The sequence below is a fragment of the Ailuropoda melanoleuca genome, chromosome 15 (genome assembly GCF_002007445.2).
Source record: "Ailuropoda melanoleuca isolate Jingjing chromosome 15, ASM200744v2, whole genome shotgun sequence".
Taxonomy (NCBI): domain Eukaryota; kingdom Metazoa; phylum Chordata; class Mammalia; order Carnivora; family Ursidae; genus Ailuropoda; species Ailuropoda melanoleuca.
The window spans coordinates 76299875-76327674 of NC_048232.1; the positions used below are offsets into that span (position 1 = coordinate 76299875).

A 27800-nucleotide genomic window follows, 5' to 3' on the forward strand; every position below is an offset into this window, starting at 1 on the left:
CCAGGAGCCACCAAATCTGTCAACGGTGGCCCAACTTTTCCTCTGTGCATATTCTCCCCCCTCTTTGCTCTCTGTAGCCTGGTTTCCTTAGCTTTCCTCAGTTCCCTTCCATCTCTAATTTTCCATGTCTTGACCTTCCTATACCCCAGCTTTGCCTCAGAAAGNAATGCTTACGCGGTAATGTTGCCTCTTTAAGTCTTGGTAGCCATATTAATAATTGGAAATAATACCTATCTCATTAAATTGTTGTGAGGATTCATTGGGAAAAACATCTGTGAACAGACTGTCCTAGTAAAGCCTGCTTTTATTATAAGGAACAAGAGACCACTTTGGTTTGGCTGAAATCAAGAAACAGGCATAAATAGAGTTTTCAGGAGGAGGAATGAGGAATGGGATTGTCAAAATCCAAGTACATGGTTCATCTCCAGGAGCCACCAAATCTGTCAACGGTGGCCCAACTTTTCCTCTGTGCATATTCTCCCCCCTCTTTGCTCTCTGTAGCCTGGTTTCCTTAGCTTTCCTCAGTTCCCTTCCATCTCTAATTTTCCTTTGTCTTGACCTTCCTATATCCCAGCTTTGCCTCAGAAAATCTTGTTCAGTTTTCCTGTGTCCAGTACTGTGTTTCTGCAAGAAAAACTGGATTGACTGAGTTTAGGTCCGGTGTCCACCTTTGATCCAGTTATCTGTGACCAAGGTTTGAGCCGTTGGTAGGCATACCTCCTCAGCTCTGGGTGTGAGCCCTTGGTAGGCACACCCCCTCAGCTCTGTATGGGGTTGACTCCTAGAGCAAGGGCCTGTAGGAAGGCAGACACCAAACACCAAACATCTCAGTTACAAACACCCAGCACACAGTAGCATAACATCCATCCCTTTTCCTTGTTCTTGTTCTACCAGGGTAGGTTTCCATACTGAGTCCCACACAAATTCACAATCATCTTTACGTTTTTGCTTTTGCTTGGGCTATACCTCTCAAGAATGTCCTACTTCATCCACCCATCCATCTGTCCGTCCTTCCATCATCCATCCGTTCATCCATCTGTCCGTCTCTATCTCCCCTTTTCCGACCTATGTCTTATTCACCCTTGCAGGCCCACTTCCTCCCAGAAATCTTCTCTGATATCTTCAACCCCTCTCGAGCCTCCTCATTTCTGTCAATTCCTTATAGTCTTCAACACATCATTTAGCACTAAATTATACAATGACTTGGATTTCTCTCTCAATCACTTTGAAGATGTTAATCTTGTTGTTTCAGTTAGATTATAAATTCATTCAGAACAGAGAGTGCCGCCTTGCCAAGCACAGAGAGGGGCAAAAAGTATGTGCTGAAGGAGTGGAGAAAATTACAGCACAGTAAGTGTTTCATAGCTGGAAGGGATCACAAAAATAATTGAGTATAATCTCCTTGATTTCAGAACTGAGATCAAAACAGAGGTAGTACTTTTGGTTGATTGAATATAAAGAATAACATGGTGACTAAATATTATTTATGTAACAGGAGAATCCTCTGCAATCATACTGTGGAATAGCATTTGAAGAATCATAATACGTTTGACCTGGAAGAGAAGTGAGAAGTGATCTAGGACGTGCCATTCACGCCCATCAATGAGGAAACTCTTTCATAGGAAAAGGAAGTGATTTGTCCAAGCTCACCTGAGTATTTAGTGGCAGAGCTGGGACCAGGCTCCACATTCTTCAGCTCTCGTGATTTTCCCCTGCACTCCACTGTCATCAAATCTTTGCCTGTGATCTTAGGGATTTCTGTCCCTTCCCTTGACCACACACCTGGCACCGTGTAATAGGTAAGTATCAGGCTCCTTTGCCTTTGACAGCCTTTGTTTTGTATTTCTTGCCCTGGCCCATTCCTTGTACTATATTCCTTTTCAGCCTCTTCTTCCACCTGTCAGTTTTTACTTCTCTTCACTTTGTCACTTTTTTTGCCTTGACTTTCCCTGAGGACTAAATTGTTGGCCCTGTCGTCTTGACTATAACTTTGATTCTGTTCCTGACCTCTGGCTGGTGGAAGTACCCTTCCCAGTTCTGCCTGGCCTCAGGAATGGGTACTGCCCACTACTGGCTAATTTATGCATTGATTTAATACACATTTACCATGCATGTCCTCCGTGAAAGGTTCTGAATTCTGAGGGATTCAGAGATGAGTAATAAGATCACAGTCACCTCAATAAGCTCACAAGTGGTGAGGGATTGATGTTTTAAAACNAAGCTCACAAGTGGTGAGGGATTGACGTTTTAAAACAATATGGCGGATGTATTCATCAAACTGAGCCCAGAGTGGTGGGAAGGTGACAGCCAGGGAAGACTTCCTGGGTGAGGTGTTCCTTGAGATGAGGCATTATGGACGGATAATGGATAAGCATTAGCTGATGAAGCAGTGCGGTGGGGGTGAATGGATATGCTGCAGAAGGAATAACATAATCAAAGGCATAGAAGCAGAAAATTGCAAGAAGTGTGAAAGAAATGACAAGCAACCTGATGTTATTGGGGGATAGAAAGGAGGGCAGGAGGTAGTGTGGGAAGAGGCTGACAAGGTGGGTAAACCAAATTGGGTAGGCCTTGTCTGTAAGTAAGATAATTCTACTGTTGGGATTTAGGGAGCTAATAGATGACACCCTTGTTCCCTGCCCAGGTTCCTAATTAATTGAGAAAAAACCCCAAGGAGTCAGGCAGATGGAGATAAAAGTGTCAGCTTTACTACTGCTAAAACAATAAGCATGGCTTAGATGTGGTCAAATTGCTTGCTAATGCTCCCAGTACTGAACTTAATTCCCCAAACATAGGCCTCTCCTGCAGGGATAGATCTGCTTAGAGCTGATGAGAATGTTTTGTGAGCATCTGGCCCCCAAAGAGAGCGAGAGAGAGAGATGAAACTGAAGATGCTTACCTCAGCTTAAATTGACCAATCAGGTAAGGCACTCCTCCTCTGGGAAAAGGGGGCAAAAGTATTACTCTAATGGCGGTCCCTTTACTTGGAAACTTGAAGCAAGGGGGAAAGGAGGTTCCCACCTANTGAAGCAAGGGGGAAAGGAGGTTCCCACCTAACTTTTATCCACCATTCACTGAGCACCTATCCACCATTTACTGAGCCATGCAGAATGCCCTCATTCCACAAGCTGGAACTGGACAGAATCAGAATTGGTTTGCGGATTCTGTAGTAGAAATGGTAAAGGACGTGGAAACCCCCACCCTAGAATATCATGACTGAAAGAAACCCTAAAACTCACTGAACCTGGTTCTCCATTAATGCTTGGAAATATCTATAGCATCTTCTTCCTGCCGAATGGCCATTCACTCTCTGCTTGGATATGTCATTGAAAAGAAACTCACCATCTCCCGTGGCACAGACACAGCAGAGAAAATGGCTGGCACTGACATAGATGATATAAAGCTCTCTATGAGATTTTGCTCATACTCTTCGTGTTAATTTTCTATTTTTATATCTTCTCAAACTAGTAGGCACTTGACAGACATTTGTTGAATGACCACATGAATAAATGAATCTTTCGGTGCTCATATTTGATATGGCTACAGATATGGGGTGATGGCTTAGTTAATCTGTATTGGTCAGAAATCATTCCCTGCAAGCAACAGAAACTCATTTCAAACTCATTTAAGAAAAAAATGTAAAGCATGGGGTTGGGGAGGGATATGGAATTTTGGGCCCTGCCTAATCAAGGAGATGGATGGGTTGGCCTTTAGGACATTTGTCATAAGGAACCTCAAATGCTGTCATGTGTCTCTACTCCTTGTTCTGCCATCTCTCCTTGTACGGGCTTTATTCTCTGGTGGGGCAGCTAGCCACCAGCAGCTCCAGGTTCATCCAAATCAATGATTAGAATAGGAGAAGCTGAGTAGTGATTGGTTCAGCTGAGGCCACATGTTTATTCATTGAACCAATTACTATGATCAGAAGAAATTGACTCTCTTATTGGTCCATCTTGTGTGACCTTGGCAACCCCAGAGGCCAGAGTATGGAACATGACTGATAGCATACACCAAGGGGTGGTTCCCCACAAGATGAGAGGAACAGTTACCAGTTGGATAATGGCGAGCTGAGTAGACCCAAAATCCCATCAGATGCCAACTACAGAACTCAGTCTCCAATGTCTAAGTGTTTTTGCTATAAAACATCCCTTCCAATTATGAGAGCTCTTTTTTATCATGGAGGCAATGATTCAGAAATTGGGTGGCTAATTCTTTGCAGGAGCAGAAGTTGACACAATGTATATTAATAAAGACACAGAGAATATGTGCTGGGGCCTGATTCAAAGAGTTCAAAGCTAGGTGGGGAATTCTGAAGGAAGGCAATGGCTGAGTCAGCCTTGATAAGAAGCCTAAGGAAAATGCCAGAAGGGAGGACAATGAATCCGTTTAGTAAGAGAGCAGAAAGACCGGTAGCTGTGATCTTGCTTTTATTCACAAAACTCATCAAGAACAGTAAATCATCAGCTTGTAAGTAGGCTAACAGGCATTGGAGGTGTTTGTACCTATGCAGGTTTTCACGGTGTCCAAGTCTGGCTGGAATCATTAATCCTTCCTCTAAGAAGTCATTAAGCAGTCCTTAAGCCCAACTTCCACCCTATCCCCAAGCAGAAGCCCAAAGAGCTTGAACAATTAGGCCAAGGCCACATAGGATGTGCCTTTGCTTTTAGGCAAATTATTCAAATATCTGTGGCTCCGACAGTGGTTCTTTATGTGGGCAGTTTTCTCCTCAGCTGTCAGCCCGTTCAGGCATTATCCCAGCTACAGTGTCACCTTTACCAGGTAATCCACATGCAATGACAGATCCACGTGGGGGATACAAAGTTCTGGTTGTCTTGACCTATCTTGGTATAGCTTGGAAGGCTAGTCTGTATCCAGAACTCCCCCAGGGTTCAGCTAAGGCTGCTGTTGGGTTTGCATCACAGCTCAACTTGTCTCTCCCCAATCTGCTTCTTTTCCTCCCTCTCTCTCACTCTTGAGAGGTCCTAAGGTACTCCTTAGTAAACATCCTTGCATGCAAACCTTCTGGGTTCCTGCTTCCTAGGACCCAGCCTGCCACATCCTGTCTATAAAGCTATGATCCAGCACCGGCCTCCCTCTCTGGTGTCATATCTCATGAATCTCCCTCTTTCCGAGTCCACTTTGGCCACACGGACCTTCTTTTGATGCCTCGGGGTCTTCTCACTTCTGTTTCCTTTGTCTGTGAAGCCTCCCCCCAACCCCCATCCTTCAGGAGCAGCTTAAACAGCACAAATCTGAGCGTGATTTTCCATGACTGCCTGCACCACTGTCCAAATGAAAATGGAATTCTCCTTTGTATAAGCCCTTTCACTGTCTTCTGCTTTTCCTTTGTGGTGCTTAGACCCTTAAGATGCTCGGGCTGTAATGAACAGAACACCTGACCGAAAGTAACTTAAATAATAGAGGTTTATGAGTCTCATTTCATAGGAGGATTGAAGGCAGTTCTAGAATTGGTGCCATGGCTCAGCTCTGTGGCTGGGATGAGGGAGGGGAGTTTTGTGACCCATCCTGAAGTTTCCCTTGATGTGGATGAAGCTCAATTACTGTAACTCCTGGTCTCTTTCTTCCCCTTTGCTCTCTCTGTCCCTGAGGAGGAAGAGCAGCTTATCTGTTTGGTAAATATGGCCAAGCTTCTCTTGGGGCTGAGTGTGCCACATGTGCAGGACTCAGTCTCTGCTACTGGGGGTGTGATCTGTAACTAGGGCCAAGTTGGGGGCACTGCCTAACTTGGGGGCTCAAACCCAACTGGCTCTCCCGTTAAGTTACATCCCATACCTGGCACTTAGTAGCAGTCAGGAGGATCCCTTCATCTTTCTCCATTATCTGATTTCTCAACCTGTTCAGAACTCAGAATGGGAAAAAGGAAGCTACTCATTGGGCTTCTTGAGAGACTCCAACAGATGCCATCAGGAACCAAGTATGGCTGCTTGGCCATCATCCGTGTGTTAACAATGTGTCCCTTAGTATCACAAGATGGCTGCCACACCTGCAAATATCACATTGTCACATGACTGCATCCCAAGCAGGAAGGACAGTGAAAAGGGCAAAAGGGCTGTTCTTTTATCAGGGAGGAAAATATTTTCCAGAAGCCACAAGGAGACTCTCCCTCTCAGCCTATTGGCCAGAACTGGGTCACATGTCCACTCCAGACCAATAAATGGCCGAGGGGAATGGAAGTATCCTGACAGTTTAGTTGAGGTCATCTACGTTTTGTTGAGTCACCGGGAAGTGGGGATGTGGCTCTTCAACAAATTCAGGGTTGGGTTAGCCAAAGAGGGAAGGGGGTTGGTCCCGAATAGGCAGCGAGTAGTGTTTGTTTTGCTGCATTACTTACTGTTCATGATTTGTGGTTGGGGTTTTCTCGGTTTGGTGATTCATTAACAATCGGACTCTCCTTTCCACCTTTTTAAGTCCCACGAGGCAGTGTCTGTGTTGTTCAGTGCTGTGCCCTCAGCACCTACTACAGAGCCTTCTTCAGGGTCAGGGCTCACTTCGTGTTCATGGAAATGTAAGAACAATTGCATGCACAGAATCGCGGGGCACTATGCTACATCAGAAATGTCAGACACACCCTTGGTTTTCAAAGAGTTTATGGTGCAGATGAGGGAAGCCTAACACATTTAAATCATTCTCTATCAGTATGAGACAATGTGTCTTCCTTCTAACAAATAATATTTATTGAGTGTCTACTATGTGCAGACACAATGGTGGGTGCTGGGGATGGGACCAAGACCTGGATCCTGTCCTTAATGGTGAAAGGGAAAACCACCATAATAAAAATAAGTAAGGAGGCCGGTGGGGCAGGGGAGGGGCGTGCTGTGTTTCCTCTTTACACTCAAGTCTGCAGGATCCACCCCAGGGCCTGGAAGTACGTAAACCCTCAAAAAATAGTGGCTGTTGTCTGAGAGAAAAAAAAATTTTCTCTCTCTCTCTCTCTCTCTCTCTCGCGCGCGCGTGCGCGCGCACGCACACACACACACACACACACAACTTATCAAACATCCAGGGCAGGCACTGTTGGTTCCACTTTGCAGATGAGAAAATTGAGACCCAGAGAAGCAAAGTGACCTCTGCAAATGATGAGGGACAGAACCGGGGCGAGAACCCAGCTCTGCTGATCGCCTGCTCCTTGTTTCTGCCCCTCCCTCCCTTCCGGTGAGATGACCAGCTGACATCAGATTCTTAGTCATGGGAATTGTTTTGTGTCTGGTGTCCTCGCTTGACCCACAAACATTTAAATCCATCTCCTCACATGAAGTGTGGAGATCAACATGTCCCTCCTGTCCTTCAGCTAGCAATCCCAGCATAAGCGAATGGAAATAGCCAGTGCTGGGAGACCAAGATCTAAACACATAAGATTTATTTTCTCCTTTTCTTTTAATGATGGTATGTCTTTTGTATTTAAGCACTAATTATAATTAGTCACTTCCTAGAAAGTGTGCAAACATCACAGCTCAGCTGGGAGCCTGCATAATTTAAACAATATTGCTAATTTAACTTCACAGTCTGGGATTGTGTGGGTTTTACAAAGAGCCCTCAAACCCTGCAACGTATGGGGAAAGGTTCTTGATTTTATTATCAGCATCTCTCCCCTATTGCTCTGTGCAGACCTTTGTATGGAACTGTAAAGATTTCACATGAAAGTGTGGTAACCAATGTCCTCAAAATATTGAAATACTGTTATTACATGAAGCTTTCAAAGAGCCTTGGTTTCCCAATTCCCAGCTACAATTTTTATAGTTTAATGAGTGTGAATAACTCTTCTCTAACTCACATATGTAGAAAATAGCATTTTCTTCATTTACTTTAAATCGTCTTCATTGTGATACCAGACCCTTAGCCAATGTGGGAAATTTAGTCTCCAACTGGACTGGGGCCTCCTTCAGGACCTGTGGGAGCCTCAACTGGTCAGATGTTCTCACTGGCCCAGTCGGAGGGGACTCTGATGTCCAGAGCTACTTGCTTCTAGGCCATTCACAGGGTTTGGGGATCTTGCTGGATGGACCTAGGGTCTGTCTGTCTGTCTCAGGGACACTGAACAGCTGTCCTCCTTCAAGCTCTTCCATGTTCTCAGACTTGGCCACAGAGCGGCGTGGGGGGCTCGGCTGCCTTCCACAGTCAGTGCTCCTCTTCCTGGCTGGCTAAGTCTTCCTCTCTCAAAAGTCTCTTTTCCCTCCCTTCTTTTTTGGGGTGACGGACATTTTTCCCTTCACATGGCCGAGACTTGAACAAAAGATGGAAAAAACCAGCTCCCGTTGGCTTCAACTCTTCCACCCTGTAAGCAGACCCACGAAGGCCACCCAGCTCCCTGCTCGAGCTGCAGGAAGGGAAAGATTTAGAAGGAACAAATACAAATCAATTTTTTAACTTATTATCCTTCCATATTAGTCAATCCTTACCAACCAGTGGATTTTTTTTTCAACCCAGAGAGATTAATTTATAGGAATACCCTCTACATTTATTCAAGTAACATTTATTTCGCATCTCTGATGCACAATGCTATGTGCCAGCGACTGCAGGTACAGCCGTGTGAAGCACTGCATCGTTCCCGCATCCCTGTGTTTGCACCCTGTGCTGTGTGACTTTGCAGGTGCCCTGCAAGAGGCAGAGTGCATTTTCCCACTCCACTGAGGTCAGGCTTGGCCACGTGGCTCACTTTAGTCCATGGAGTATGGACCGAAGTGGCCAGTTCTAAGACTGGGCCTTAAGCAACTTTGCTTTCACTGCTTCTCACACTTCTGTCATTGCCAGGAGAAAAACGTGCCAGAGGCTCTAAAGAATAAGAAACGCTGTCATCTTGGAGTTAACTTCAGTGAAGCCCAGCTTCAGTCAGCCAAACCCCAGCTGACCTGTGAATATGTAAGCAATAATAATTGTTATTGAAAGTGGCTAAGTTTGGGTATTGTTGATTACACAGCATTAGCTGGCCGATACAAGTGGAGAACGATAAAATACATGATGATTTTTTAAAGATTTATTTATTTGATAGAGAAGGTAGAGGAGGGCTGGAGGGAGAGAATCTTTCAAGCAGACTCCCCACTGAGCCTGGAGCCCAACGTGGGTCTTGATCCCATCAGTTCATGACCTGAGCCGAAACCAAGAGCTGGACACCCAACCGACTGAGCCACGCAGGCACCCCCCCAAAAAAAACGTAATTTTTGCCGTCATTGAGTTTAGAGAGAAAGAGACATTAAGCCAATGATTACTTAAGTGATTTTAAAAATTGTAATTGTGACCATGTCATGAGAATACAGAGTAATGGGACAGTATGCAACAGGATCACCCGGTCAAGTTGTTTTCTGTTTTTGTCCTTGTTTTTGCTTTTCTTTCTTTCTTTTTTTTTTTTAATGGGAAGGTAGTTCTGAAAAGAGTAACACTGAGGTTTCTTATCTGTAGCTAACTAACTTTGCTCTTGAATTCTATCACATAACTAACACTGTCACATTTGTATGAACCTTTAAGCTATCATCACTCTGAGAAATTAAGCAACCAAAATACATGAATCGGTGCTGAAAGTATGGAAATATGAGATTTGATGTGCTCTCAAGCTACTGGGGGCAGGGGAAGCAATATACAAGCTAACCAACAAGACGAAGTGGCACACCTTTAGTCTGAGAGTGCCCCAGGTAAGCCTTGATGGACAGGTGCGGTACACATCACTTGTGGCCCACTTCTTTTGTTTTTCTGTTCTAGAAGAAAGCCATCTGTGCCTCTTTAGGAAAGTTCAAATATTTAAGAGTTGAGGGCCTTTTAAGGCAAAATCCTACAGGGATATACTGACATTCTGCAGATGCAAGTGGTCTTATGGGAGTGGGCATGTCATATTCATTAATGCTGGCAGTGCAAGACGGAATGGGAGATGCAAAAAGGACCAAGTGGAGCAATGAAAAAGAGGGCATCAGGGCCAGGCCAGCCCAGGTTGAGGCCCAGCTTTCCACACAGACCTTAAGCAAGTGATATAACTTCTCAGACTCTTGATTTCCTCGGCAGGGAAATGGGAATGGCTGCTATGGTGCATGCTGCTTGAGCTCACCAGTATCTGGCTCCCCTCTTCTTCCTGAGCACAATGCCTGACTATATTTGCAGTTAGGTATGGCCACGTGACTGAGGTCTGGTCCATAGAAGGGGAGAAGAAAGGATGCAAGCCTCTTCTAGAACCAATTGATGAACATCTCCCATGCTCAATTCTTGTTCTCTTTCCCCCATCTTCCAGCTTAATAGAGAGAATCTTGAGATCCCAGAGGAGGGTCCAGCCACGAGGTAGAAGGATTCTCGGTCCCCAAAGAACTGCATGGAGCAGAGCTCCCCCCACCTAACCCAAATCACATTGGATTGTGAGGTGAGCAAGAAATAAACTTTCCTGGGGCGCCTGGGTGGCACAGCGGTTAAGCGTCTGCCTTCGCTCAGGGGCATGATCCCGGCGTTATGGGATCGAGCCCCACATCAGGCTCCTCCGCTATGAGCCTGCTTCTTCCTCTCCCACTCCCCCTGCTTGTGTTCCCTCTCTCGCTGGCTGTCTCTATCTCTGTTGAATAAATAAATAAAATCTTAAAAAAAAAAAAAGAAATAAACTTTCCTTGCATTCAACCACTGGGATTTTTGGGGTTCTCTTATTATGACCATTAACTTGCCTAGTAATTTGTGCAGTTATCTACTTTGTAGGATTGTTGTGACAATTCATCAAGCTCATTAAATGCCTAGCTCAGGGGCTTAATGCACAATCATTATTACCATCAAGTTTTAATAATTCCTATAAGAATGGTGCAAAACAGATGATCTGGGGCTCTGGGTGAGTGTGGTGGTTTCTTTTCTGGCCCTCAGCATTCTGGGTCTGGGCCCTGCCAAGCTACCGAGGTTGTATGAAGTCTGAAGGGCTGGGAGACCTGGCCTCGGAATTCTCTGATACCCGCCCAGAGGCCAGCAGAGCCATCGGTCAGTGCGAGAGACAGAGGGGAAGTGAGCACAGGCTTGCAAATAGATGCAGTCATAAAAAAAACAATGTAGTTGTCTCTAGAATACAGACAAGCAGAGAGTTTCGGCTCCCAGAAAGCTCTTCTCTGTTTTCCTTGATGATGACTGATGTTGGAAATGAGATGCCTAGACATGGCAAAGCCACAAAGTGCCTTCTGAATCACCCATGGACCCAGCCTTGAATGCACTGTAAGATGCTCTAATTCTTGGAGAGCCTGCCGCCTTTGACAGGGTATGTTGTATCTGGTAAGTCAATTAACAAGTGTTTTCACTTACACAGAATAGAGCGTTCTCCAGCCCAGAACTTGCAAATTGGCAGCCCCACTGTTAAAAAACTGAGCTAGTNTGTATCTGGTAAGTCAATTAACAAGTGTTTTCACTTACACAGAATAGAGCGTTCTCCAGCCCAGAACTTGCAAATTGGCAGCCCCACTGTTAAAAAACTGAGCTAGTTTGCCAACTTTTAAAAACTGGATGATTTTACATAAATATTTGTATTTCTAGTATCTCTGTGATAATCAAATGACCTGTAATGATGGGCCCGTATTTCCAACTGCCGCTGATTGCCTGGTTCTCAGTAACAGCTGCCCCCGTTAGCTGTGGCAGACACTATAACTTTCGCCTCTGGACTTCCCCAAGCCTGTTTTACCGTCTACACTACTTGCCTGACCCTGACAGACTTTTGAGTTTGCAACGCCTCGGTTAACTAGTATCATATGGTAAAACTGTTAGTGATTATGATTTATGGCTATCATCTGTATGCCAGTGACATTTTGAAATATTCTCCTTTATTTGTTAAAAAATGCTAGTTGGGTAGTTGCTGTGTGCAATGCACTGGGCCGAGTATTTATGGTGATACATAGATGAGTTGTGCTCTCAAGTGGTCCTCAGTCCAAGAAGGGAGATATAATATGTGCAAAAATGATACAATAATGTCCCAAAATATCAATTTCCAGCGAAGGAGAAGAGAAAGATTTATTTCTCCTGAGAAGATAAAATAAAGCTTCGTGGAGGAGGAAGTATTTGTGCTGGGCTGTGAAGATTTGGTGTGATTCAGGTGTGTAAAAAAGGCAGAGATGGAGTGGGAAGGAGAAACAGCCTGAGCAAAGGCGTGGAGGTGTTTAAGTATTCAGTATGTACAAGGAATGACCGATTATTAAGTTTGATGGGAGCATAGGATTCATGATTGAGAGTGGTCGGAAATAAAAAACTGGATGAGACCAAATCATAAAGGTTTGTGAAGCACCTGAGAGAATTTAAACTATTGCTTTGGACAATGGGGAGCCACTGAGAGGTTTGGAGCAAGAGAGAGCCAGGCTCAGGGCTATGATTCAGAGAGTAGAGCCCAGAAATGCTACAGAATGTAAAGAGAGAGACCAGAGATTACCATAATTTTCTAAATCAAAAGTAATAGGTATCAAAACCAAGGTCATAGCTGTCAGAACAACAAGGGAACAATGGAAGTGGGTGATAGTAAGGATGTAAAGTCTCTGATGCTTTATAAGCAGTTGGTTGGTGGGGACCAAGAAACAACTTGAACTGAATGCTTCTGAGAAGTAAGGGCGTAAGTGGAGAGTCAGGGAGTGGGAAGTGTAGACAACTGTGAAGAAGGCAGCAGCAGAGGAAGGAGTGGGGAGAGCATGGCAGGAGGAGAGATGACTTCAGAATAGGGGGGCTTGAGTATGTTTGTATTCTACTTTGTATTCTGTGAAGGATACAGGGCCAGGTGGGGCTTTAAGGGGCAAGAGAGAGAGAAATCAATGAGGCAGGGCCTTCTAGGAAAGAGGAGGTGGGATCAGAGCACAGGAGGGGGAACTACCCTCACCTGTTGCCTGACCAGAGAGAGCCACCTTTGCCTGATTCAGCCACTGTTAACCTCAGGACCATGTTTAATAGGTAGGACACCTTGACCATTTATATCCACCAAATGGAACATCCCTGGGCAGCGGCAGCCCCAGAGGCCCCCTCTGGGCTTCTGGTAACACTAGCTTGACTGTTTCTTAACTTCTGGTTATCCTTTTTAATCCATCACCTGAAAAGTAATTTACAACCCAAACGTGTTATGCCCCAGGTAACACCCAAATGTGTTATGCCCCAGATAACACTGTCCTCTGGTCCTTCCCTACAACAGATTCAACTTACTAACCACAGCACACTCAAGGCTCTGTGAAAGCTCTTCTATCTCTCCCCATGCCATGCTTTCCATTTTCCTTTTCCTTTTATTCTCTCTTCTCCATCCATGAAGATGATGATTACGACTAAGAGCTGCAGAGAGAGTATTTAATATCTGCAAAGTGTTTTCTCACTCGATTCTTCTAACAGTCTTATGGGATAGGTAGAATCATTAAACCCAGCCTACAGATAAGGAAACTGAAACTCAGGAAAGTGAAATATCTTGTGCAAACATTGACAGGCAATAAACAGCAGAGCTGAGATGTGAATCCAAGATTCCTGATGGGAAGGAGCTAAGCCATTCAAACACTGCATCTGAACTATCAATTTTGAGGTTTCAGGAATTTAGATTTAAGCAGTTTGAGTTTGATGTGTATGTCAGTTACGTACTGCCACTGTAATGCTGTGTAACAAACAACCAGAAAGCCTCGGTGATCTAGAACAATAAACATTCATTAGCTCCCAGGTCTGCGTGGTCTGTGTGTTCCGGACTGGGCTGATCTTAGCTGGGCTCACGCCTGTGCCTGTGATCAGTTGTATTTTGGATTATCAGCTCAGCTGATTTACTTCCACTTACCCACAGGTCTAGCAGTTGGCTTGTTGTTAGCTGATCCAGGATGGCCTCAAATTACATGGCTGGGTCTCAGCTCTGGTCCATGTCTTTCTTCTTCCGGGGGGGGCAGTAATGTTTTCTGGTGATGGCAGAGAACGTGGAAACCTGCGAGTGCTTTTTCAACTCTCTGCTTGCATCACATTTGCTTATAGTCCTTTGGCCAAAGTAAGTCACCCATCTAGTCCAGATTCTAGGTGAATCTTTCTTGAGAAGAATTGGAAAAGGGCATGGCAAAGGGCATGGGTGTAGAGAGGGGTGAAGAATAGGGACCAGCAATGCAGTCAGCCTACCATTTGGAGATGAACATCCAAATTGAGATTCTCTTCTACAGATTGACTATTCCATTATAATACAACTAGAAGGCAATGGTTTTCAACTTCGGTGACTGCCCATGGCACTTAGAGTAAAAACCTAAGCTCCTCCCCATGACTACCAGGCCCTCCATTAGCTGGCCGCTGACAACTTCTTCAAACTGAACTCTGACTGCTCTCTCCATCTCTCCCTGTGCTCTAGCCGCAGGGGCCATCTTAGTACCTCCAACAGGCTCAACTTCCCTGTCTCAGGACTTGGCACATGCTGTTTCCTTCACCTGGAACACTTCCTCACCCCTACTCTTCACCTTTTGTTCAGCTGCCTCCTCATCCTTTAGAAGTAGGATTCAATGTCACCTCCTCAGAGGAACCTTCCTGGACCCCCCGACCCAAAGTTTTGTCTCTATCTCAACTTCCTATTTGGACTCCTACTTAACCCTCATCACCTTTTGCAGTAATATTCTTTATTTGTTTGTCTGTCTTCTCCACTGGAATTTAAGGTCCAGAAAGAGAGGAACCATATCCCTCATGTTCACCACTGTATCCCTGCACCCAGCACAGCACTTGACACATGGTGGATACTCAATTCACATATGAATGAATGAATGAATGAATGAATGAATGAATGAATGAATGAATATCTGGGATAGAGTGTTTTCTTGCAGATAAACTAAAAATAGAGCTCTCTGGACTTGGAATTCTTAGTCTGGAATCCTCAGAGACATCCCATGACCTTAGAATTTCTAGATGGTTGGCTTATTGATAAGAGCAACATCGCAGAATGTTCTTCCTCTTGCTTGGTGGGGCGTGGGTGGTAGGAGCAGGGCAGGATCAGGGAAGCCATCCCAAAGCCTTGGGAGAGCCATGGACTCTGATGGGGAGGAGTAAGCATCATAGACCACTAGAGATGGATTCAGGGAATTGGGGCTCTAGTCCTGCTCTGCTGCTGTCCTATCATGTATCCTTGGGCAAATTCCCTGGAATCTGTGCCTCAGTTTCCTCATCTGTGAAAGGAGATAATGATCTCCAACTTGCAGGATTGGTGTGAGGGTGAAATGTACATGGCATGAGCACATGTCTTGGAGGACCCAGTGCAGGGCCAGTTCAATAAAGATGGGCTCCCCATTCTTTCCTCTTTCTCAAACAGGAGGCAGGTGCTTTTCTTCCTTCCCACACCCCTCTGGAGTGCTCATCACCCTGGGCCCATTCCTAGCAGCACGGGGTTACCAGACACTCTCATGTGAGACCAGGGGTCTGCGTCTAATGTCGAGAGTTGAAATCATTACTGAACAAGGGTAGGGTGCTACTCAGCATCACCCTAAGCCAACGGCCTGACTGGGAGCTGGTCCAGACATTGGCAAACTGGCAAACAAGGCCCTCAACGTCGCTTGACTCATCACATATTCAACAAGCTTGTGGGGGAAAGAGTTCAGTGTATTGAGCACTTGCTGCGGCCTGACCCTCTGCCAGGCACTTTCACACACATTTCCTAATGGTGGTCTCACAGTAATCATGGTATTATCCCCATTTTACAGATCAAGAAACTGAGACTCAGGGACGTGAAGTGTCCTTCGTCAGTGTCTAACTTTTATACAAATGAGCTACTGACAATGTGGGTAAAAGTCAAATATAAGGGACAAAGGAGGGGAGCCTTCTTTGTTACAAAGAATTTACAGTGGAATTCCGTCTTATGCATCGTCTTTGATGATGGGGCTCCTATACTTGGTGCATGTTCTTTCATTTTGTTCTTTTCCTTCGCAAATAAATACGATTGGCCAGCTTATATCAATAAGTGTCCAATTCAACCTAAAAATTGAGGAATGTCTGCTCCCTGTTCTCTCTCTTGGTTCTTAACAGTGTTACATTTCTGAGAGCTAAATTTCTTAGTACTAATATCAATGTTATCAGTTTTCTATTTTCCACTCATTTTTATAGAACAATGAAGGGAAAATGAAATCAAATAGCTAACACTCATTAAGTGCCGTACGGTTTGGTGCAGTGCTCATAAAAAATGTGTGGTGCGTTCACAGTCGTGTATGCTGTATAATCAAGTACTTTCCTGAAAAGAGAGAAATTCTGTTTTGATGAGGCATGGATGAGAACCCAATTCTCCACTTAGGAATTTACATATCTGATGCTTAAAGGAATTTTCCACAGACAGGGTTCTGTTTCCCTACATTGTGAACCTTGTTTCTCCCCCTCCACCCACTCCCTTCCAGAACTAGGCTCTGTGGGACATTCTGACAGCACCGTGCCTTCTCCAGCCCTGTACCTTCAGGTGACAAGGATGGATGAGTGTCACCGTGGGTTGTAGGAGTGCTCTGGAAGCCATTTCCACAATGGGGCAGCAAGCGATAGCCTAACCAGACACATCACTGACTGTGAACAGCATAAATATTCCACTAGATCCAAACTAAATGGCTCCTCTTACTTAGCCCAGACCTCCAAAACGCCCATGACCATTTCCATACCACTGGACATGAAGAAAACTAGGAGGGAGAGGAAGTGTTATTGAAAGATCTTCCTCAGACAAATGAATTATTTATTTATTAATTCGTTCATTTATATGAAGTCCCATCACTAGGGTCCCACCCAGAGCCTTAGAAGAAATGCATTCAAGTGAGCCTACATAGCTGAAGCCTCAGGAACTTCATGGTAATCTGCCTGAGCTGTCATAGCTCATCTGAAGTCATCTGACTACCCTGAGATCTGTATGTCACTGGCAATGGGCATCGCAGAGCAGGGGTGGTGGCAAGCACGGGAACGCTAATAGAAGTAAGTGATGATGATGACATGGTGCAGGGCAAACGATGGCCCACAGGCAAAGTCAGGCCCACTGCCTGTGTTTGCCAATGAAGTTTTATTGGAACACAGCTGCCCTCACTCATTTACATATGGTCTGTGGCGGGTTTTGTGCTGCAAGGGCAGACTGGAGTAGTAGTTGCCTGGCTCACAAAGCTGAAAATATTTATGATCTGGCCTTGTATAGAAAAAGTTTGGGGAATATTACAAAGGTCTCGAGAAGAGGAAAAATGAGGCAAGAAAAAGCTAGTACTAGATCCACGCTATTGGGATTTGACTCTGGTTCCATCATTGCCTGACTATGTGCCTTTGAGCAACTCAACTTTTCTGACCTCAACTATCTCACCTGGTCACGGGGATATGAGTTCTTCTATCATCAGTTTGCTGTGAGGATTACACGAAATGCTCTGCGTAAAGTGCTGGCACAGTGCCTGACATAAAGCCAGGGCTCGAGACATGTCATAGGCCATCATTACCTGCAGCCATAAAGATGATGGTTTTTTGGTTAAAGTATTGTTGGCTGAGGTAGAAAGATTTTGTGTGTGCCGTGAAACCCTGTGGTTCGACGCTAGTGCTTTGTCCCCTGGGACATTCTCATTGTAATCCATGGTGATGCAGCTGGAATAGCCCAGCAGTTTTGATGTGATTGAGGACCTCCCCATTGCCTCTCCAGTGACTCACAGCTCCACATCACAACCAAAGTCTCACACATTTTCCTCTTTGTCAAGACCCTCACCGTTTTCCCACAGTCAAGTGTGTTCTCTCACTCAATCACTCATTCACTTGTGTCTGCTTAGAATTTCTGGATTTTCTCAGGAGACATTAGCTGTGGGGACCGCATTGCTAGGCAGCTGCCACTTCATCTCTCCTTTTCTCATCCCAGGTCACTCTTCATCATCTAGTGCATAACATGGGATGGCGTTGGCAGAAGAAACCTTTTCAGAAATAAATCTGAAATCAGTGAAAATACTTGTGGCTGCAAATCAGAGAAAATCCAACTAAATTTGGCTAAAAGAGTAAGGACGTTTATTCATTCATTAGCTCTCATAACCCTAAATCTAGAAGTAGGGTGGTTCCAGAGTTGGGGACTTGGGTAGGGAGGGAGGGAGAGAGAGAGAGAGAGGGAGGGAGAGAGGGAGAGAGGGAGGAAGCGTGATGGGGAGGCCACAACAGTGTCTGTCGACCTCCCCACCCAACATGGTTCTTGTACCAACAGGTGGCTGTTGAGCATGTCCCTCTCAGCCAGACCTGAATCAGACATAGCTGCTTTTTATCACGAACCTTCCCTGTCCCCAAGGCCAGCATGATGTGTGCGGTAGACCAGAGGAAAATAACTCCTCCATTGTTGCTGTCCAAAGCTCAGTGTTCGTGGTGAGCCTGTGCTACCATGAAGTCAACAAAATGCCCCGGTCCCAGGTCTTGTTCTCTGCAGATCGCCTGGGCTTGGGGCTGGCTGCCCTTGGTTTTGATTTTTGTGCGTGTGTGAGCCGTGGTGTCCCGTGTCTATTCCAGATACGAAGTTCTTCATGTTCTGCTTGGCAAATCAGGTTGCAAAGCACTTGGGGTCCTTCCCTCTGGAGGGAAGGTGGGCATCATTAACTGCATGAGGTGTGGCAGGTTGAATAAATCATTTGAGGAACACTGTCGTACTCTTGCCGATGATTGGGAAACCAAGGACATATTTTATGTGACACGAGCCTGGACTCGTGCTGTCCTCTCTCAACTGTTCTCCCAGCTTTCCCTCATGCCCCCTAGCCTTAACTTTTATTCTCTACCCAACACCCAGAGCAATCCTGCTAAGATGCATTTCAGACCATGTCACTTCCATACTCAGAGCCTTCCAAGAGCTAATCAATTACTTCTAGTAAAAGTCTGAGTCCTTACACTGATCTACACGGCCCTGCATTAGGGTTCTGCAGACTCTGGCCCTCCAGCCAAACCCGGCTGCCCGCTGCCTGTTGCAAATAAAGTTTTGGAACCCCCACGCCCTTTGTTGACATGATGTCTTTGACTGCTTTCTTGAGCCGTTGAGCAGTTGCAGATCTCTTGGCTCTTTACAGAAAAAGCTTGCTGACCCCTGCTCTAGATAATACCTCTCTTCCCCACTGTCACTGTCACCTGTCAGACCCCCTCTCCTCCCACTCTCCTCTTTGCTCACTTTGCTCCCTCCACACTCAGCCCTTTGCTGGCACTGGCTGGTCCCCCAGTGGGAATATTCTCCCCCTCAGTATTTTTTTTGCTCTGCTCTATCCCTAGAGCCTAGAATCATATCTTCTACATTGTGTCTGCTCAAGAAATGTTCATCAAATGGATACACATAACATTAAAGGCTCAGAATTCTGCTGCCTCACAGAAGACCCAAACAATGTTGGCTGATTCAGGCCAGTAGGGTGGCTCGCAGTGCCGTCAGGGCCCCTTGGCTCCTCCAGCTTTCCTCTCTGCCACCTGTGGTGGATGGCTTTCTTTTCCCCTTGGTGTCCTTGTGGGTACACAATGTTCACTCCTCCTCTGGCCTCCCTTTCATGTTCTGAGCTGGTAAAAGAAAGAAGTGACGGCGAAGAGGAGGTGACACTCACATCAAGAAAGCAAATCTTTCCCAGAAATGCCTCACAGACTTCTGCTTACATCTCTTAGGCCAAAACCAAGCCCCACGGCCATGCTCAGCTGCTGGAAAGGTTAGGAAATGGGGTCTTCTGGGGAGCGCAGTCGTTAAGCGTCTGCCTTCGGCTCAGAGCGTGATCCCGGCATTCTGGGATCGAGCCCCACATCAGGCTCCTCTGCTGGGAGCCTGCTTCTTCCTCTCCCACTCCCCCGCTTGTGTTCCCTCTCTCGCTGGTTGTCTCTCTGTCAAATAAATAAATAAAATCTTAAAAAAAAAAAAAAAGGAAATGGGGTCTTCTAGCAAGACATGTGACTCTCTTGAAGAAAATCAAAGTTCTTTTTTTTATGATTTTTTATTTATCTGAGAGAGAGAAAGAATGCACACATGAGCAGGGGGAGTAGGGGGAGAGAGAAGCAGCCTCCCCACTGAGCAGGGAGCCGGATGCAGAGCTCGATCCCAGGACCCTGAGATCATGACCTGAACTGAAGGCAGCTGCTTAACTGACTGAGCCACCCAGGCGCCCGGAAATCAAAGTTCTAATGGTAGGAGAAAGGAGAGGTGAATATTGGAGAGGTGACTTACAGCATCTGTCCTAGCTGGCCTTTGATTTTTTTTTTTTTTCCCTCAGCTGGGAGAAGTATAGAGGGTGAAACTTGGGAGAACTTCCAAGACTTTGGCACAGTGCCAAGGGCTGATTTTTACTAGAGGTCAGTCCCAATGTTCTCTATCATTTGGCCTCATAGCTCCCTGCACATCCCTTGACATCCATCCCGCTCCTCACAAGGTTGAGCTCATTGCCCACCACTGCTTCTCCATCATTAGCCCTGCGTGCAGCAAACCGCAGATGCTCCGCAGCTATTTCTCTATGAATTAGTAAGATAAAAGGGAAATGAACTGTGGAGAGTGTATACACATACACACTTAGGTACATACACAGGGTGTCTAGAGGCCTATATTCCATTTACTGCAGGTTTCCATCATATACATTCAATTCTGGCAACAATCCTGGAAAACCAATACTAGCATCTCCATCCCATGGTGAGGATTACGGAAGTCTCCCTTCCCAGGCTCAGTGACTTGAAGGAATGCTCACCGCAGCACACAGCTAATACATGGTAGAGGCAAGACTTGACCCCTTGCTTGCCGATTCTACAGCCTCTGTGTCCTGCTCACAGTCATTCACTGAGTCATTCAACAAACATGTACTTAGGCTTCCAGTGTGCTGAGTACTGGTGCAACACGCATGTTTCCTGTGTCGGGAAAATATTTTTCAAATCGAAAGATGTTAATTTTGGCCAGTGAAGGGTAGTACAAAGAGATTAAAATAGATATGACCTATTTTTTTTAAATTTGTGTGTTTCCTCTGAAAGTTTCTAGGTGAAGAACTCACCCCAGGGCCTCCAGTGTCACGTAGCTGGCTTATTTTAAATTTCTCAACCAGTTTCATTCACGTGCATCTTATTTGTTTAATGAGATTATAAATTACCTGAGATTAAGGATTAAGGAATATGTTGTATTCGTTATTGAGTTTCAATCTTAGACTTGCCTACAGTTAGGACAATGATGGCCACACTGGGTTCAACAGATTCCTGTGGGATGAAACAGAATTAGTATAAGGCAAGGTTTTGGGCTGCAAGCAAGAGAAACATGCCCTGGGGGATGTATGCAGGAGACGGATTCATTGGTGGGATATTGGGAGGGGACAGCTTGCAAAACCAGCTTCACAGCCCAGGCGGGAACAAAGAAAGGTTGGAAAAAATATAGCCAAGGTCATGGCTTCTTAGGCTGATGACATGGGCACCACCATGACTGGACGCTTCATCTACCCTTGCTAGACTCCTGTGCCAGCAACCCCAACATCTCAATGGCTTAAATGACAAAATTTCATTTCTCATCCCCATTGTATTTCTACGGTGGTGGGCAGAGTGACTCTGCACACATCAGAGTCATTCAGGGTCCCAAGCCAGTGGAGGCCTTGTGCTTCCATGATCCCAGAATCTGGAAGAGAGAAGGATAAGTGCAGCCCATCAATTTAACCAGCTCTTAAAACTTCTTTTCGATGTGATGCGTGCTACTTCCCCTCACATCTCCCTGACCAAAGCAAGGCATATGACCATGTCCAATTTTGGGGGTCCGGGGGTCGGGGGTAGGAGAGAGGGGGGTGGGAAATGCAATTCTATGAAGTGCCCATAAATAAGAATTTCTATATTTATGATCAGCTTTGCTGACTTCACAAGCTCCAGTGCCACTGCCACCACGAATGCTTTCTCACCAGCTCTGTGTTTCATGTGACTCTTAAAATTCAAAATCCTGGGGCGCCTGGCTGGCTCCATGAGTATTGCATGTGGGGCTGTAAATTTGAGTCCCATGTTGGGTGTAGAGGTCACTTAAAAAAAAGTTCAAAATCCTGGTGGAAGCAACCCTCCAGCCATGTTTAGGTCATGTCCAGTGCTCCATCAAGGGGGCACAGGAGGGAGGTCACATGCTAGTCAGTCAGAAGGCCGAAACCATGACAGAATTCTTCTCTCTTTTTCGGTTGGAATCTATATTGTTGATCCATTAAGCATGCTTCTCTCATGGTGATATGTTCTAAAAGGGATTCTCAGATTTAGGCTAAACTCATAAGTTCTTCAAGGAGACAGTGCTAGGTTCTCAAAATATATTTGTTTTTTTAGGGCACCCGAGTGGCTCAGGTCATGATCTCAGCATCCTGGGATTGAGCCCTGCATGGGACTCCCTGGTCAGTGGAGAGCCTGCTTCTCCCTCTCCCTCTGCCTGCCGAGCCCCCTCCTGTGTGCACGATCTCTCTCTGTCAAATAAATAAATAAAATCTTTAATATATATGTGTGTGTTTGTGTGTGTGTGTATATATATATACATTTAAAATATATATATCCCATTCCCAGTAATCACACCCTTGGGTGTGGGTTGGGTTTATTGACTCACATATAACAGAACATAGCAAGAGTGATGGCACATCAATTCTGATACTAGGTTATAAAAAAACTGTGGCTTCCATCTTGTCTTCTCATGTGGCTGCCTTCTCTTTTCCTTTGGCTCAGAGGGAAACCAGCTGTTATTTTGTGAGCTACCCATGTGACAAGGAGCTGACGTCTCCAGCCAATAATTAGTGAGCACCTGCGGCCACCAACAGCCAAGTGAGTGATCTTGAAAGTGGGTCCTTCCTAAATGAGGCTTGAGATGACTGCGGCGTGTGGGACCCTGAGCCGAGGACCCGCCTTAGCTGGACCTGGATTCCTGACCCACAGAAACTGTGAGGTAATCAGTGTTTGTTGCTTTAAACCACAGATCTTTGGGGTAATTCTTTATCAGCAATAGATATCTAGAACATTCTTTTCATTCAGTAAGTATCTAATAGCATTATATGAAGCTCTTGGGACACATTGTGAGCACAGCAGACCTGACTTCTGCCCTTATGGGGTTTAAGTTAATTTAAACATGTTTCTGTGCTGTGGGAAGAGGCAGAGCTTTTAATATGCAAGTGTTCATCCTGAGTCTCTACTGAGAGGGAGAATGGGTCTGTAACTTTTCAACTTCTTTTTTCCTCTGCATTTCATAGGGCAGATGTTTTATGGAACACACATTGGAAAATTCTCTATTAGCTAAATGAGTAAATGAATTAAAGTTGTAATTTCAAAGGCTTAAGCTCCCCTGCAAAAATTTCAGAGTATGCCCCCTTTGTTCATTATAGACTTAATAGCTATTCTTCTTTCCCTGGACCCCATGCACACTTTGCTAATTTGCTTAGCAAACATTGATTGATTATCTGCTAAGTTGTAAGGCACCACAAGCACCAAATTGTTGCTTGGGTGATGGGGTTGCTGTATTTCTAATGAAGTATTTTTGGAAATATGCTAATTGTTTCATTTTGTGAGTAATGGTTTCAGCCACAATATTTGGGCAAAGAGCAAAGGAGAGGAAGAATGGGATTGGCTGATGTTAAAATCAAAGGTCTACTGAAAACACTAATGTGTATTGAAGCAAGGCATTGTCCTCAAGGAGAGGAGACATAATCGTTATTGAAACAGTGCCTGAAACACTTCATAGGACTGTGTTTAAAATGTTTAAAGAACTCTTGGAAAAAATAAAGCCCTGAAAAGGTCTTTCAAATTGAAATGAATTCTTGGCATGCTTTTCCCTCAACTGCCACTGCTTTCCCCATATAGCCCGCCTCAGAGAAGGCCAGAGAAACAGGGCTTTTGTCTTAACTGTCTAACATGTACCAAGCGTTTCATATTTGGGAAGGAAAGCAGGAGGGGGAAAGGGTAGCTCATTTAGGAAACAGACTGAAATGGCAATCCTATTTTGTCTTTGGTGCACTGTCCCTTAGGAATGCACGTGACCTTTCCAGATTTAATAAAGTAATAAATGGCCCTGGACCAACCTCTCAGCAAACAATGTCGCATTTCTACCCCTGGAAGGTACTTAGGGTCTGCCTTAGAAATAAGGCAGTGCGGGTGTTGGCAAAGGTGCAGAAAAATGAGGTGGGTTGAGGATTTCAAAGTACAATGTGAAGATACAAGATAAAATATCAGATAATGTTTGTCCTCTAGAAAGTAGGACAGACATTTTTCCCTTAGCAAACTTAAACAGAAGAATTGACTAGTTTAACTATAAGAAGATAAAAATCTTATGCTAGATAGATAAACAAACAGACAAGTAAATAAATTTAAAGGGGAAAATGTCAAGCCGTGGAGAATTACCTGCAATACAGAGAAACTGTTATATTTTTATTTTATAAATTGTTCTTAAAAATTACTAAGAAAAAGATGAACATCTCAGGACCTACCTCACACCACGCCCCCAAAAAAGTAAATGATGTAAACAGGATATTCTCACAAGAAAAGATAGAAAGACAAATATGTGAAAAAATTCAGCTTCTGGGCTGATCAAATAAATGTTCGGCACTGTACTGAGAGGTGATAGCATAAGGTAGATTGTGACCCAGTCTCTGGATTCGGGCTCCCCGGGTTGCTGCTCCCTAGCTGTGTGACCTTGGGCAAGCTGCTGAAACTCCCTTTGCTCAGTTTCCTCATCTGTAAAACGAAGGTTATAGGGTAATTACAAGGGCGAGGCAAGTTGATGTATGTCATATTCTTGGAATAGCGCCTTGCACGTTAGAAATGACATATAAATGTTAGTTATTATTTCTCATATTCAATTGATAAATATAGAAATGATACTAGCAGTGGTGTCAATGGTGTGGAGATACACTCTTATACACTGCTGGTGGGCTTAAAGTGGTACAGTCTTCTCCCAGGGCAAGTTAGCGTCCTGCCTCAGGCTCTTAGAATGCTGCATTGCCTTGGACCAAATTGTACTGTAGGAATTTTTCCCAAGGAAATAAGTCAAATATACTTAAAAAAATAGCTGTCAAGATTTTTTTTCAGAACTGTGTACAATTATACAATATTGGAAAAAACCTAAATATCAAAAAATAATAGATTCATTGAACAAACTATTGGACATCCATTCAGTAGAATTCTATGTAGTCATCAGATGATGTAAGGAAAAGCCGCTATAAAGGATAATTTGGGGGACAACTGAAATACGAATTGTATGTTAGATAATGTTAATACATCAGTGCTATTTCTTAGGTGTGATAACGATTTGCTTTGTGGGAGAATGTAGTATATATACTGTGGGATGCGTGCTGAAATGTCATGGAATACGTGCCCTCCTTACTACCCATCACCAGTCTATCCCATTCCCCCACCCCCTCCCCTCTGAAGTCCTCAGTTTGTCTCTCACAGTCCATAGTCTCTCATGTTTCATTCCCCCTTCTGATTACCCCCCTTTTCTTTATCCCTTTCTTCCCCTACCGATCCTCCTAGTTCTTATGTTCCATAGATGAGAGAAATCATATGATAATTGTCTTTCTCTGCTTGACTTATTTCACTTAGCATTATCTCCTCCAGTGCCGTCCATGTTGCAGCAAATGTTGAGAATTCGTTCTTTCTGATAGCTGAGTAATATTCCATTGTATATATGGACCACAGCTTCTTAATCCAGTCATCTGTTGAAGGGCATCTCGGCTCCTTCCACAATTTAGCTATTGTGGACAATGCTGCTATGAACATTGGGGTGCATATGGCCCTTCTCTTCACTACGTCTGTATCTTTGGGGTAAATACCCAGTAGTGCAATGGCTGGGTCATAGGGTAGCTCAATTTTTAACTTTTTAAGGGACCTCCACACTGTTTTCCAGAGTGGTGCAGCTTACTTTCAAATAGTTCAGGAAGAAAGGAACATTATATCATATACACACATGCATGTTTGCACAGACACACACACACACCCTTCACAGAGAGAGAGAGAGCAAATGTTAGCAATAGTGAATCTGGGTGAAGGGTGGATGGGGGTGTATATCAACTTTTCTGTTTGGAAAATTTCAAAATAGAAAGGTGGGAAAATGTAAAAAACATAAAGGACAGGGAAAATAAAAAAGTAGTTTACAAATCAATATATACGATATCATCATCATTATTAGCTAAAAGATTAGGATTACATGACAGTAGCTGGTATTCATTGCATGGAGCCGTTTTATGTGTCAGGTGCTGTGCTAAGTATTTACATGCATTGTTTCATGTAGCTAAAACTCTATGAATTTAGGAGGCGTTATGATTTTCCCCACATAAAAAATTAATAGAAACTCAGAAGTTAAAAACTTATCTAGAAACCACAAAGCCAGCCACTGGTAAACGTGGATCTTTATGACCTCAAGTCTACACCCTTAGCTACTGCTCTTTAGCACAGAGAAAAGAGCAGAAGACTGTTGCAGCTGCTGACAATGATATCAATAGCTAATAATTTTCGATTAGGGCTGTTTCAAAGAAACAGAGCAAAGAGAAAGTCTAGTTCTATAGGGCAGGACAGGACGAGTGTGGTAGCTCTTACCAAGTGGTAACATTTGAGATGGGCTTTGAAGGATACATAGGAGTCCAATGAGGGGAAAAAAAAGAGGGGTATTCAATACAGAGAGAACAGCATGAATGAAGACACACAGCGTATTTAAGAAACTATTATTAGTTTGTAGAGAGCGTGGAGGCAGGTAACCAGGGTAGATGGCAGCGAATGAGACTGGACAGCCCCAACAGCAGGCGACAAATTATTTTACCAGGTAAGGATTGTGGGAATGAAGAGGGGACAGAATCAAAGCTTCCACTTTTCCATGTTTGTAGCATTATGTTGGGTCACTCCATCATAGATACATGTCTTGAAATAATCTTCTTATCTTCTTGAACTTGTCCTTTGCTTGGTTCTGCTCATATCCATACCTGCCCTTCTCCTGACCTGCTTTGTCTCCTTTGTATCACAGGAACTACCTTTCCCAGACTCCCTCACCCGCCAGCTTCTTGCTGGGTTTGGCTAATGGAAGGCACTGGCAGAAGGTGGGGAGTGGGGGACCATGAAGAGCCTGGAGTTTTTCAATCCTTCTCTGCCCAGCTCCGCCTGGCTTCTGAGTTCTGGTAACACCGTCTTCTCCCTGTCCCTCCAGCCCTAGGCTTGGTAGCACCTTCTTGCTGGTGCTGCTTTCCCAGTGGACTCCTTCCTTCCTGTCCCATGTAGCTCCTCAGCTCTGCCATTTCTTCTGTAACTGATTCTTTGTATTAGATTTCCTCAGACGGAAGCACCTAGAGTGGTGTCTCTTTCCTGGCTGGATCCCCCACCTGGAGCAGAAGTTCCTAGTGGACAGGGACTGTACCTCTCCGTTTTTAGATTTTTTTTAATTTGAGAGGGGGAGAGAGAGAGTGGGGGCGAGGCGGGGCAGAGGGAGAGGGAGAAGCAGACTCTCCACTGAGCAGGGGCCTGACTTGGGGCTCGATCCCAGGACCCCAAGATCATGACCGGAGCCAAATGCAGACGCCCAGCTGACTAAGCTACCCAGGTGCCCCTCTCCGTTTTTAGAATTCCAAGAAGGGGGGCAACAGGGTGGCTCAGTCGTTAAGTGTCTGCCTTTGGCTCAGCTCATGATCCCAGAGTCCTGAGATCAAGCCTCACATCAAGCTCCCTGCTCAGTGGGAAGCCTGCTTCTCCTTCTCCTACTCCCCCTGCTTGTGTTCCCTCTCTCACTGTCTCTCTGTCAAATAAATAAATAAAATCTTAAAAAAAAATCCAAGAAGAGGGATATAGCAATCACTCAAGAAAGATTTGATTGATTCCTAGCCTTGGATCCCAATGATAATCTTCATTAACTCCCTTGTGTGGAATTTGAAAGGCGAAAGAGACACAAGGAAGGGAAAGGAGCTCTAGTTCCATCTTCCTGGTACATTGCTTGGGTTATGGTGCAG

At 44.8% G+C, this 27800-nt stretch overlaps 2 long non-coding RNA genes across 2 annotated transcripts in view; both read left to right on the forward strand.

The window, feature by feature from the left end:
• The window catches only part of LOC117796355, a 22224-nt gene extending 10059 nt beyond the window's left edge, over positions 1–12165 (forward strand). The window contains exons 2-8 of the long non-coding RNA XR_004620778.1: positions 1496–1799; positions 2796–2922; positions 8770–8877; positions 9481–9644; positions 10232–10357; positions 11023–11235; positions 11946–12165. This is a non-coding gene — a long non-coding RNA (uncharacterized LOC117796355). The remainder of the gene's footprint in view (positions 1–1495; positions 1800–2795; positions 2923–8769; positions 8878–9480; positions 9645–10231; positions 10358–11022; positions 11236–11945) is intronic.
• Positions 12166–16816: 4651 nt separating this feature from the next.
• LOC117796356 lies at positions 16817–27157 on the forward strand. The gene is made up of 3 exons (XR_004620779.1): positions 16817–17903; positions 22552–22768; positions 26828–27157. It is a non-coding gene; the product is annotated as an uncharacterized LOC117796356 (long non-coding RNA).
• The last annotated feature ends 643 nt before the right edge of the window (positions 27158–27800 follow it).